Below are 13,929 nucleotides of genomic sequence, written 5' to 3' on the forward strand. Positions count from 1 at the left end.
GGTCCAGATGGATGGAGTAGTGGATGGTTGGTGGATGGCCACCATGTCCCAACAAGGCTGCAACGTCAGCAAGGAGATGGAGGAGTCATGTTTGGGCCAGAATCATGGGGAAACAGCTTGTAGGGCCCTTTAAGGTTCCCGAAGGTGTGAAAATGACCTCGGCAAAGTATATAGAGTTTCTGACTCACAACTTTCTTCCATGGTATAAAAATCAGAATTGTGCCTTCAGGAGCAAAATCATCTTCATGCATGTCAATGCACCATCTCATGCTGCAAAGAATATCTCTGAGTCATTGGCTGCTATGGGCATAAAAGGAGATAAACTCATGGTATTGCCACCATCTTCCCCTGACCTCAACCCTATACAGAACCTTTGGAGTATCATCAAGCAAAAGATCTATGAGGGTGGGAGGCAGTTCACATCCAAACAGCAGCTCTGTGAGGCTATTCTGACTTCATGCAAAGAAATACAAGCAGAAACTCTCCAAATACTCACAAGTTCAATGGAGGCAAGAACTGTGAAGGTGACATCAAAGAAGGGTTCCTATGGTAACATGTGACTTGGCCTGTTAGGATGTTTTGGCGTTAAATAGCTTTTTTGTTCAGTGAATGTGACCTCCTAATGCTGCAAATTCCACAAATGAGCATTTTCAGTTCTTTAAAACAGATCAAATGTTTAGAAATTCTACTGTGCCTAATAATTTGGAACAGTGCATTTTGAGTTTTTATTCATTTTGGAGATTATACTGTTATCATTGGGAGGTTTCTTCAATAAAATTTGATGTATAATCTAACGGGTGATGACTTTTATTAGACTGACTGTCATTTGCACCGACCATTTAGGAAAATCCGAGAAAAATATAATTTGCATAATAAGTTGGAACATGGTGTAGAAGAAATGGAAAAAGTGGGGAATGTGGTCTGGAGGCCTAGGTAACTGTGTTATTTTATGCAGAGATGAGTCCTGGCTGGGAGAAGTGACGGCAGTCTGTGCTGGATGAAAATGAAAAGCAAAGATGAAGGACTTCAGCTAGAGACGTCACTAGTGAGTCAGTGTATTACCTGTACACTGACACTATACACTGTATACTATATACAAAGCTCCTGTGTATGTCACTGGCAGTGGTGATCACTGTATTACCTGTACACTGACACCTTATACAGATCTCCTGTGTATAATGTCACCAGTGATCACTGTAGTATCTTTACACTGACCGTAAATACAGAGTTCCTGTATACAATGGCACTTAGTATTGTGCTTTTTTAAAATTAATGATCAGTATTGTAGTATACAAGTAGTGAAAGGTGTACACTCCCTGACAGAAGTAACGTCGCTTATCCATGTTATGTAAATAAAAGCTTATAACCTGATGTTAAATTCATCCATTGGTTGTATAAATTATTCTTTTGAAAGCTGAAACCTTCCAAAATGTGGTTTAGGTTAAGAAAATAAATTGACATCAGTGCAGAAATATTGATTAGTTAATGGACACAGAATGGTCAGATTTTAGCAAGACAAAAGTGTTGTCGCCTGGTCATATAATGCACCCAATCCTAGTTTACATCCTCACCTGTGCTCAGTAAATGATCGGTTATTTAGTGTATGTGTATAAAAAGAAACCCCGCTCCCCAGACCTTCACTTGAACTGCAACTTAAGCTCTGACAACATGCCAAAAATCCACCCTGCGACCAAAGCCTGGATTATCAAGAGGCTGAAGACCAGATCCACTGCAGAGGTGGCGGGCACCTTTAATGTGTCTCAGCGTCAAGTACAAAAAATTAAAAAAAAGATTTGAAGAGACTGGAGATGTGTTTGACTAGCCCAGGTCCGGCAGACCCCGCAAGACAACTGCTCAGGAGGAACGTTTGTTGGTTAGAAAATCCAAAGCAAGCCCCTCTTCCACAGCAGCAGAGCTCCAACAGGTCTGGTCACCTCAAGTCCCTGTGTCAACTAGAACAGTTTCTAGGATTCTGTCTCAAAATGGCCTCCATGGTCGAATCAGTGCCCAGAAGCCAGCACTAAACAAAAGGCAAATAAAAAACCGTGTGGCATCTACAAACTCCCACAGCCTGCTAAATAGATGGACACTGGAAAAGTGGCAGAAGGTGGATTTCTATTCAGTAGAATTACACCACAGCTGCCACAAACACTGCAGGAGACCTACTGGAGCCCGTATGGATCCAAAATACACCCAGAAGACAGTTACATTTGGTGGTGGAAAGATCATGGTCTGGGGTTACATTCCGTATAGGGGTGTGCGAAACATTTGCAAGGTGGAAGGCAATATCAATAGCCTAAAATATCAAGAAGTATTAGCTACCTCTTATATTCCAAATCATAAAAGAGGTCATTCTGCAGCAGGATGGTGCTCCATCTCATACATCCATCTCTACAACAAAGTTCCTCCAGGCAAAAAAGATCAAGGTGCTCAAGGACTGGCCAGCCCAGTCACCAGACATGAACATCATTGAGCATGTTTGGGGTAGGATGAAAGAGGAAGCTTGGAAGACAAAACCAAAGAATCTAGAGGAGCACCACAACTTCATTCACCAATGTTATGCAACATATATTTGTATGTTAAGTTAATTATTTGTCTGTGGGCAACAAAAATTTTGTCTTGCCAAAATCTGACCATTCTGTGTCCATTAACTGATCAATATTTCTGCTTTAATAACAATTTATTTTCTTAACCTAAACCACATTTTGGAGGGTTTCAGCTTTCAAAAGAATAACTTATACAACCAATGGATGAATTTAACGTCAGGTTATAAGCTTTTATTTACATAACATGAATAAGCAACATAACTTGTGTCAGGGAGTGTATAGTGTATGGCATCATTGGTCTTTGTATAGAGTGTAGTTTCATGTAGAGGTAATGGTGATATTATAATATTATGTATTCTCTGTGTAGTGGTGATAGTACTAGGCACTGTGTAGCTGTATTGTTGTGTGTATGTTTGTAAGTAAGCTCCGTTATGGCACAATATCTAAGCAGTAAGCTTGGTTCTGGTACTCTATCAATGTAGTAATCTAGATTATGGTACTGTATGTATGTCGTAATCTCAGTTCTGCTCCAGTTTCTATGTAGCAGACTTGGTTCCATGTAGTAGACATATTAAGCTCGGTTCTGCTCCCTTATCTCTGTAGTAAGCTCGGTTCTGCTCCCATATCTCTGCAGTAAGCTCGGTTCTGCTCCCATATCTCTGTAGTAAGCTCGGTTCTGATCCCTTATCTCTCTAGTAAGCTCGGTTCTCCTCACTTATCTCTGTAGTATGCTAGGTTCTGCTCCCATATCTCTGTAGTAAGTTTGGTTCTGCTCCCATATCTCTGTAGTAAGCTCGATTCTGTTCCCATATCTCTGCAGCAAGCTCGGTTCTGCTCCCATTTCTCTGCACTAAGCTCGGTTCTGCTCCCATATCTCTGTAGTAAGCTTGGTTCTGCTCCCATATCTTTGCAGTAAGCTAGGTTCTGCTCCCATATCTCTGTAGTAAGCTCGGTCCTGTTCCCCTATCTCTGTAGTAAGCTCATTTCTGCTGCCATATCTCTGTAGTAAGCATTGTTCTGCTCCCATATCTCTGCAGTAAGCTCGGTTCTGCTCCCATATCCTTGCAGTAAGCTCGGTTCTGCTCCCATATCTCTGCAGTAAGCTCGGTTCGGCTCCCATATCTCTGAATCTAGTAAGTTCGGTTCTGCTCCCATATCTCTATAGTAAGCTCTGTTCTGCTCCCATATCTCTGTAGTAAGCTCTGTTCTGCTCACATATCTCTGTAGTAACCTCTGTTCTGTTCCCATATCTCTGGAGTAAGCTCGATTCTGCTCCTATATCTATGCAGCAAGCTCTGTTCAGTTTCCATATCTGTGTACCAGCTTGTTTTTAAAGCCTGTTATCTCTGCTACTTTAAGGCCATGTGCACACGTTCAGTATTTTTCACGTTTTTTCTCGTTTTTTCGCTATAAAAACGTGATAAAAACGTGAAAAAAACGCTAACATATGCTTCCTATTATTTACAGTGTATTCCGCATTTTTTGTGCAAATGTTGCATTTTTTTCCGCAAAAAAAATCGCATTGCGGAAAAAAAAGCAACATGTTCATTAAAAATGCGGAATTGCGGGGATTCCGCACACCTAGGAGTGCATTGATCTGCTTACTTCCTGCACGGGGCTGTGCACACCATGCGGGAAGTAAGCAGATTACGTGCGGTTGGTACCCAGGGTGGAGGAGAGGAGACTCTCCTCCTCGGACTGGGCACCATATAATTGGTCAAAAAAAAAAGAATTAAAATAAAAAATAGTCATATACTCACCTTCGATGGCCCCTGGAGTGTTCCCGCCTCTCACCGCTGCATGCTGCCGCTTTGGGTCCTATAGATGGTGTGGTTCAGGACCTGCGATGACGTCGCTGTCTTGTGATTGGTCGCGAGACCGGTCATGTGACCGCTCACGTGACCGCGACGTCATCGAAGGTCCTGAACCACACCATCTAGGAACGGACACCGCTGAGGATATCGGCTGTCTGCAGAGGGTGAGTATAACCATTTTTTTATTATTTTTAAACATTCTGTCTTTTACTATAGATGCTGCATAGGCTGCATCTATAGTAAAAAGTTGGTCACACTTGTCAAACACTATGTTTGACAAGTGTGACCAACCTGTCAGTCAGTTTTCCAAGCGATGCTACAGATCGCTTGGAAAACTTTGGCATTCTGCAAGCTAATTACGCTTGCAAAATGCTAAAAAAGACGCGAAAAAAAACGGGAAAACAACGCAAAAAAAAAAATGCGGATTTCTTGCAGAAAATTTCCAGTTTTCTTCAGGAAATTTCTGCAAGAAATCCTGACGTGTGCACATACCCTAATGCAGTGGCCAGATATAAGCAGGGAAAAGGAGGGCCACCGCAACTCGAGGGCCACTGCCTTGTGATTGCCCCCCAGGCTGAAAATTGCCAGCCAGCCCCTGGTTATAGTAATTGAAGCTTGGGGGGAAGGCAACATCTTTTGGTGGGAAATTTTCTTTGATTGTGACAGTATATAACTTGGCCTGTACCACAATAAGCCAGACATTAGGCTTTGTAAACCATCCTAAGGTTGTGCTGTCTGAATTTCCAAGTTCTTGCAAACATATCTTATTATTTGGAGTTCAAAAGGCAATAGGCAATTGAAAGGCAATTGAAGAGAGTTGATTTCACTCATAGAAATTTGGTGCCCGAACAGGGACAGACATGCATTGTATCATCCAGATCTCAAATTAGAATGAGGATTCCAGTTAATTGGGAAACATATACTGTATATCAAAACAAGTGCCCCCCACTAAAAGGCTGGACCAATTATTAATTATCTTAAGCAGGCAATTCCTTATTGCATGCAGAATCATGTCACCCGAAGTGTGCCAAAAAGGCACTCACCATTGATGAAATGGCGTGGGTTAGTAGAAACTGCTCTAACAATTCAGAATAGAATAATGTACAAAAATTAGTTTGTGACAGGCTAAAGTAGAGAGGTTATCCTCTTTGGATGATAGACAGAGCTATCAATATAATAAATAATCAGGACAGAAAAGACATGTTAAAAAATGTCATTGTTTTTCAGAAAATAGTGACCATTTTTTTGTCCATTACCTTTAGTCTTGAATTTAATGGCATTAAGGGTTTGTCCACTCCGAAGACAACCCCTTCTTGATCAAAATGTTTGGTTCCCATAAAATAATAAAGCCTATACTTACCTTCCGTGCCAGCGCCATTCCCGCGGTGTCAGCACTCGCTCTTTCAGGGCTCCCATGCGGTTTTTGTGACATGTGACACCTGCGACCAATCAGCGCTAGTGTCACCGTCACCCCCTTCCGACAAATCAAACATGAATAGAAAGTCAGGGCTGCAGCTGATCTCGGACTTCCTCTTCATGCCCAATTCCACAGGATGCAGGGACAGTGACACCAGCACTGATTGGACGCCGGCATCATGTGTCATAACAACAGCACAAGAATCTCGGGAGACTGAGTGCTGATACTAATGGCGCAGGGATAGGAGCAAAGTATAAGCTTCATTATTTTATGGGGGCCAAGCGTGAGGAATGATAAGTTGTCCAAGTAGTGTCTATCGGAACGATGCTACTATGCAGGAGCCATATTGATGAAGATTATTATTTTTCTCTACCTAAATGGCACTGGCAGCAGCGGCGCCTGCGCAGTAGCATCTATTGGAACGCGATACACGCTAGTGGGCAGGTGCGGCCACTGGAACCATTTTGATTTAGATTTTTTTTTCAAGGAAATATATATGTCTAAATAAAATGAAAATATATATGTTATCCACCGTATCATGCTACAGCACAGAGGCCGGCGCCTGCCTGCTGAATGTGATTTTACTTATTTATTTTTTTAAGCATATTATATTCAGTATGTCAGGTAGCAGGTCACTGAATATCTAAGCACACCAAATATTCCCCCCCACACAGTCTCGCACACAGCCCTGCCCACAGGCAGCCCCGGAGCACGAGAATTTCATTAACTAAAAACTACAAATAAAGATTAAACAATAACCACAAGATGGATTTCATCTTCCAAGGTATCATTTTAATCAGTATAACAACGTCAACCTGACATTGTCTGCAGTTTACTCACCAGAATCCTGCTGACAGTTTCACTTTAAATGAAACATTCCAATATTACCACAAGATAACAGTTTGGACAATATTGTCCCTTAAATGTTAGAATCAGAAGACATCTTTCTCACAGCCATGATCCAATTGCCAGCAATCCATCAGCTGTTTCTAAACATTTCCTCCAGCAACTTAATGGTGACAGATTTTAGATTTACAGGCATTGAGAGGGTTAGAACCCCCAATAGAGGAGGAGATTATAAGCGTTTATTACTGGAGCTGAAAGAGTTGGATATTCACAATGGGCACTCGTTCTCCAGCAGGTTTGAATCAAAGACAGATCTAACTTTTCACTATTGATTTTTACTTATAAGATAATGTTTAGGTACATTAAGACTCTGGATCCAAAGGTTAGAAAGGATTAAAACCCATGACAGAGGAGATGATTGTTAATACCTATTACCTGATGCAAAGCTTCTAATCTAATGAGTCTTTTGATTCAAAGTAATCAAGTGGGTTAAATCCCATGATTGGATGGGCGGTGCGGGCACTAGCCCTAGCTCGGTTATCACTTAAGCCAAGCTCCTGGAAGCGATCATGCTGGCATAGCTTATGTGCCCACATTATCTCCAAAATGTAATTGTACATCAATTTGCAGGAACCCCTTCAGGACTGTGACGTACAGTTACGTCATATGTCAGGAAAGGGTTAAAGTTAACAATCCAGAAAGTAAAGTAGGGGAGTGGCGAGCCGTGGACCTAACACTTGTCTTTAGCTCTTTTCTCAGTGAGATACACTCCAGATAGAAAAACCAGTCTCTCTCCATATGAAATGCTATTTGGTTCAGCCCCTAGAATGGGATTATACTATACTTCCACCAGTCACTTCAGATGCAGCATGTCATTGTGACCGGCGATGTACAAGCCTTACATAAGTGACTAAACAGATGTATTATTCTATTCCAGACTCTGAATCAAGGGCACATGATCTCAAGTTGGGAGACTGGGTGGTCCTAAAAATACATGGGAGAAAGAGCCTTGAGCCAAGATTTGATGCCATTTCAGGGTCTCCACAACCACAACAACTTTGGTGAAGGTTGAGGGAAAAGTTGCTTGGGATACAGACCAGCCACTGTAAACCACCAGCAGAATAATGGTCTCAGCTAATAGTAGTGGCTGACCCAACACATGGGCGGACATATCACCGGTTCAACCGGTGCAACCGTACCGGGGCCCAGAGCGGGAGGGGGCCCCCGACGGACATACAAGGCATTGTTGTGAATGACAGCCGGTGGCAGTATTACTGCTAACAGGAGAACCTGCTAGCATTCATTATGCTGCTGTCCGGCCGGCTGTCACTCGTGCGGTCTGTGGTGAGATGACGGGTGGCAGACGCTGAAACAGGAAGAGAGGACGGAGTGAGGGAGGGGGAGGGCCTCTCAGTGAGTCACTGACGCAGGCTCTGCTTGTGACTCACTGCTTTATTGTGCGCGTGCGCACTCTTCCCGGAGCCTCAGTGATCCGCGGGACTGGGTCCTTACATTACACATGAAAATAGGGGGGGTGAGGGGAGGTATGAATGAAATGAATCATTGGTCTAGGTAGGGGAAGGGCTGGACCGCCTGGAATAAATGTATTAAAATGATTGAGCATGCACTATATAGAGGGATGCGCCCTGGGATATAAATCTACAGAGCGCCCCCTGGTACATACATGCTAGGTAATATGGAGTGCACAGTGACATTTGTGCATGGTTACCTCTCAGACAATCACAGACTTTGCCTTACAAGCATATCTGTGATTGGCTGACAGGGGATGATCTGCAAGTGTCTTCTGTGCACTGGAGTCGCAGCTTGGCGCGGGAAGTTGCTGTAGAGGACGAGTGTGGACCAGCCTGACAGGATCTTTGCTACCTTGTGGACATTTTGTAAGCATACAATACAGTATTGTTTTGAAAAATAAAGAAACAACAATTTATATATGAACCACCATGTTGGGAGTAGTGGTTACAATACTGGTCATGAGCGAGCATGTTTGGATAAGGCATTATCTAAGCATGCTCAAGTGCTGATAGAGCATCATCAGCGTTCTCCAATAATATGTTTGAGTCCCTGGTGCTCCATGATTCGTGGCTATTTGACAGCCACAGTACGTGGGGATAGCCTGTTTATTAGGCAACCACTGCATGTGTTGCGGCTGTCGAACAGTCGCGAGACATGAAGCGGTGGGGAGTCGAAAATATTATTTGAGTTCGCCGAAGACACTCAGCACACTATAACGGGCTGAACAGGAAAACTAGAGTGGACCCTCTGGACCGTGGGAAGACCTACCCCTGGGTGAGCGGACCTAGAGTAGAACCGACCCCTATACAGGGACCGTCAGGAGCAGGCCCAGAGGTCACTTACCCACGGTGGAAGTACCAAGAGGGACGGCTCCAAGAAGGAAGAAACGAGAGTCTGCTGATGCTGGAGAGGAAGTTCAGGCGGGAGACCCAGGTAGTCAGAGGACGGTCAGGAGGACTGGGAAGCCAGAACGGAGGAAGGCTGAGGGAAAACAAAAGGTAAAATAAGACACTAGAAAAGGGAATGACCGGGAACTGGAAGGGAAACAAAGGAGACAAGAACGAACGGAGAGACGAAGGCGTAGACACTAACAGAGAGAGTATACGGTACTAAAGCGGGAAGGGCCAGACGCAATAGCAAAGCTATGACAATCAGGCACCAGGAAGCAGGAGAGCCTGCCTCTTATAGCAGAGGCAGGAGCGGGATAGGTTACTGGGAAAACTGACCTTGGTGACCCCCGGAAGACGAAACAGGAAAGATACACCTGCCCCCTCTGGAGAACCTAGAGCGCCTTCGCTGACTTCACATACCCCCAGGAGAGCAAGGCACTGGAAGGGACGGAGTGACATGGACGCCCCCGGACCCGGAAGTAGAATGCCGGGAACGCGCTGCAGCAGGGGAAGAACTGGCGCGCACAGACCCTGAGCGGCAGGAGCGCGCAGCGACGGGAGCTGACACCACGACAGGGGAGAGGGAGCGGACGTGCCTGAGCCCAGCAGCAGAGGAGGGGTGACGCAAAGCAGTGATGTTGGTAACACACACAAGCATGCTCAGATAATGCCTTGTGAACCATTTCAAAAAAGACTTTTCATCCAACTCTTCCTACACAGCTCATTTCATTCAGAGCTTGCTTCAAATCACAAATTGCACTTGTGACCACTGTGGAAGAAATTGCCAAGCTATTGATTGTTAACAAGAGTGTGCTAGTTCCAAGTTTTCCAGAAGTGTGTACAGCATATACAGTAGTTTGTTTTTATCCTTGCCAGTAACAGTGGCTAGCGCTGAACGCTCCTTCTCAAAACTAAAGCTAATAAAAAAACTACCTGAGGTGTACAATGGGACAAGAAAGGCGAAGTGGAATAGCTATGCTGTCAATTGAAAATGACCGTGCTAGAAAGATTAACTTAAATAATATTATTGATGAATTTGCTGAAAAGAAGGCCAGGAGAATGAGTTTTAAGTAAATTGTTCACACCTCCACACGGTTTTACTGTTTGAAATACATTTTTCAGTGAACATTTCTAAATTCAAACATTTGAATGGCTGACTAAAGCCTAGTTATCTTGATTTGATTTAGTAAAATGGTTTTTAGTATTTAGCAATAAAGGGCACAATTGTTATTAAATGGGTTGTCTAAAACCATTCCATTTTTTTTACTATAGGCCTAAGCTCTAACAGGCAGGTAGTTACTAACTAACTGCCTGTCCTGCCCAGTGCAGACCTGTGCCAGCTCAGGGTAGTGACTTACCACTAATGCTGCTTCCTCTGACATCACATCAACAGAACAGCAGCTTCTCTTCTAGTCTGTTGAAGGGCTGTGACTGCCAACGTTATGCTGATTGACAGCCATCTCCCCATTGCATAACTACAGGGAGCCGGCTATTGAACAGCATGAGGTCGGCAGTCATGCCCCATAAACAGAGCAGCCCAGAACATGAAAAGCTGCTCTATTGACATGAATGTGCGATGCCAAAAGGAGAAAAATTCAGAGCAATGATTTATAAAACAAACTTTAATTGCCATAAATAGTACAAAAATATATATCAAAACATTACATTATTTAATGACTAGAGCACAGGATGAATGTCCCAGGAATGCTGGAAAAGTGCCCATCCCCCCACTCCCCCAGATGTAAATACCCTTGTAATGGTATGGATAAGGAAAAGCACCTACACTATCCAACCAAGATCACCCCAAAACAAGTGGGATTCTATAGTAATGCCATGAAAGTATGGTGGTCGAAAGAGGGTGCTAGCACTTACCACTACACAGAGGTAGGAGGGGGCGGTCGGGCGATGGTCCCCAACGCACGTTTCGTGGCCACCAGTGCCACTTCCTCAGGGGGATAACCATATACTGCCTAACAGGACCTTAAAATAGCCCTTGGCCCCGGTCACATGGTACACAGCAGCCAATCACAGTGGCGCCATCGGCACATACGCACTGTGTCTGGCAGGTCCCGGCAGTGAAACTCAGCGTCAGACCAGGTGCGCACGCCCAGGGCAAAAAAATGCCCGGAGCGCACACACCGGGCCCTGAGACGCCGGTCCACACAGGGACAGGACGAGTCACAGCGCGATGCGCACGGCCACTGATGAGGGAGGATACTAAGATGCACAATATAGGTATAAAAGCTACTCCCTCCACATCCACTACTCATAGCTACTACCAATACAGGACAATTGGGGACCCATCAAAAATACAGCTCATAATAAAAACCGGTAAATAAATAAATATACAAAGTGGAACTAAGCCGTTTTCTATACATCGGCTTCACATTATAGTGGGAAAAGTGCATCGCTTCAGTATAACAGTCTCCATAGTAAGAATATTTGTCCCATTTTCTCTGAAGCAGATGTCTTGATGAGTCCACTTTGCCCCGATTTGGATGGTATCCACGCTGGTTACTTGAATGGAGCCAAGGACATATTCAAAAGGCAAACCTTAAGGCCTCGGATCAATTATTATCACTAATAATGTAAATAAACCAGAGGTTAAAATCACAAACACAAACTATTGACATGAAGCAGCAGGATCTGTGGCAGGAGCAGTCCTTGACTGCTCTAGGCCAGCACAGAACAGGTGGGTAGTTAGCAACTACCTGCCTATCAGTTCATAGGTTCATAGTTAAATAATAAAACAGTCCTGGACAATCCGTTTACGTTTTGAAAAAAAATCAAATCCTCCTCACTACAGTATTATTTCCTCCAGTTTATAAAGTAACAACAGTCTGTGATGCTTGATAAGTCATAGGCCACAATAAGCACATCCAGATTTGCCAGATATGACATCAATTGCATGACTGCTTTGTGTTATTTTCAGTTGTTAAATATGGAGCTTAAATTTATTATTTAGAGTTGATAGTTGTGTTCTAAACTGATAATAAATATTACAACCTATATGTTTACATAACTTTGTTGCGGTGTGGGGGTGGGGGGGGGGGCCCGGGAAGATTTCTTGCACAGGGACCCTCTGCAGTCTGTGTCCGCCCCTGGACCAACACACTATGGTTCTCACAGACAAGGGTGGTGGATGTGTCAGATAATATGTCCCACATGTTGTCACTATATCGAGCTTATGGAAAATCTCCAGGTTAGGATTTATATTCCAAAAATAGTTGAAGTAGGAGAGAAATGATAGGGTCATTTCAGATACCAATTCTATGTATTTTTGTTTGTTTATTTTAGTTTTTAGAGAAAATCTGTGTTGGTAGTGACAAAACAGATTTTCACGATTTTTGTGTACGGTACCTTTGTGGGTTTTTTTTTACCTTTTTACACATTTTATAACATTTTTTGTTACTGTTTTACATAGTGCCACTGCGGGACATGAATATTTTTCACATTCATTGCTGTTCACCTGCACTGCAGGGCTGGAGACCTGTCAGTTATTCACTGACGCAGCCTGTTTACCCTGCGCATGGCGGCCAGACCATTGTACCCTGAAGTTATGAGATGACCTGGATTGCGATAGCAACTATTGGCTCCTGCAATCTCGGGGCACCGATAGGGTTAATGAAAGAGTCCTCTCCCTCTTTTAACCTTTTACATGCCACTGTTGAGACCGATCCGGACCAATGCTGCAGGGTGTCGGTTGTCATACGCAGCAGTCACCCGCAGAATTTACGCCTGTCAGAGGAGGCTTTTTCACAGCGACGAGGATTAAGGTCGTAAAAAGGTGTACTGGCAGTCATTAAGGGGTTAAATAAATTGAAAGAATTACAGTGTTTTACCGAAAGAATTAGAGTGTTTACCTTGTTGTCGTCTCCTGAAATCTGCGAAAGTGAAAGTACAGAGAGTCTGTCCCTCCCAGGAACAGCACAGGGACAGACGTCCTCTGGTTAACTATTCACAGGGCATCTTCAGGAAAGATTTCCAAGTATGAGATAAAATGGAGTCACTGATATACGGTAATTCGTCATGTGTAACGAAAGGCCGCAGACTGAAGAAAGCTTCCAACACATGAAAAATGTATCTATAACTTACACAATATCGTTTATATTAACATATATACGAGGCTGAAGTTGGTTTCTTATTCGTCAGTTTCTTATTCAGCAATTTTTTCTTTTCCGTTTTTTATAGGTTTAACAACAAAAAATAAGCATCACAATAATATCATACTATGCAGTGAGGTGCCCTGATGTGAATACACTTACAAAAACAATAAAAACTGGCACAAAAATGTGTCTCAAAGTGGGCACCGAAGGGCATTAATGAAAGGGTTAAATGACTTTGGGCCACTGATCTCACACTAAGAATACATAGACAGTGATGCATCGCATCAAACCCATGTCCCTCTTGCCTGGCCCAAATGGATTCTGGGCATCAGAACTGGCATAAAAGTGGGCAAAAAGCCGATTTTCACACAATTGAATAAGTAACTGATGGTTTTAAGGGGTTAAATGACTTTGGGACACTGATCACACACAAAGAATTCATAGATATTGATGCACTGCACAGGGGCTGGCTGGCAAATTTTAGCCTGGGGGCAAGCACAATGCAGTGGCCCACTGTGACGTGGGCAGGGCCCATCTTAAGGCTTGGGTCTCCTGTAGTAGCACTTGAGTATAGCATATGTGCGACAGAGGTACACATTCTAACAACCCATTTCATAAAAATGGTTCAAGAACAATAAATACTTATCAATAGAAAAAATGCTCTGTTAGTGTATCACCACCGATAACACAAGTAAGTGCTCAATTAACAAATGTATTTCATTTGCTTCACATCAGCGTGTCAGCCAGGGGTCCACAGCAGTAGCGTAGCTACTGGGG

At 43.5% G+C, this 13,929-nt stretch overlaps 1 protein-coding gene across 3 annotated transcripts in view; it reads right to left on the reverse strand.

The window, feature by feature from the left end:
• The window catches only part of LOC143770362 (NACHT, LRR and PYD domains-containing protein 3-like), a 38,037-nt gene extending 25,062 nt beyond the window's left edge, over window positions 1-12,975 (reverse strand). For 2 of the 3 annotated variants that reach the window (XM_077259957.1, XM_077259940.1), the window contains exons 1-2: window positions 12,910-12,975; window positions 9,000-9,137 (exon numbers count right to left, since the gene is read on the reverse strand). The gene's annotated coding sequence lies outside the window, so the exon portion shown is untranslated. The remainder of the gene's footprint in view (window positions 1-8,999; window positions 9,138-12,909) is intronic. The other variant, XM_077259949.1, reaches the window with a different exon arrangement.
• Between the last annotated feature and the right edge of the window lie 954 nt (window positions 12,976-13,929).

This window comes from Ranitomeya variabilis, chromosome 1 (assembly GCF_051348905.1).
Source record: "Ranitomeya variabilis isolate aRanVar5 chromosome 1, aRanVar5.hap1, whole genome shotgun sequence".
Lineage (NCBI taxonomy): Eukaryota > Metazoa > Chordata > Amphibia > Anura > Dendrobatidae > Ranitomeya > Ranitomeya variabilis.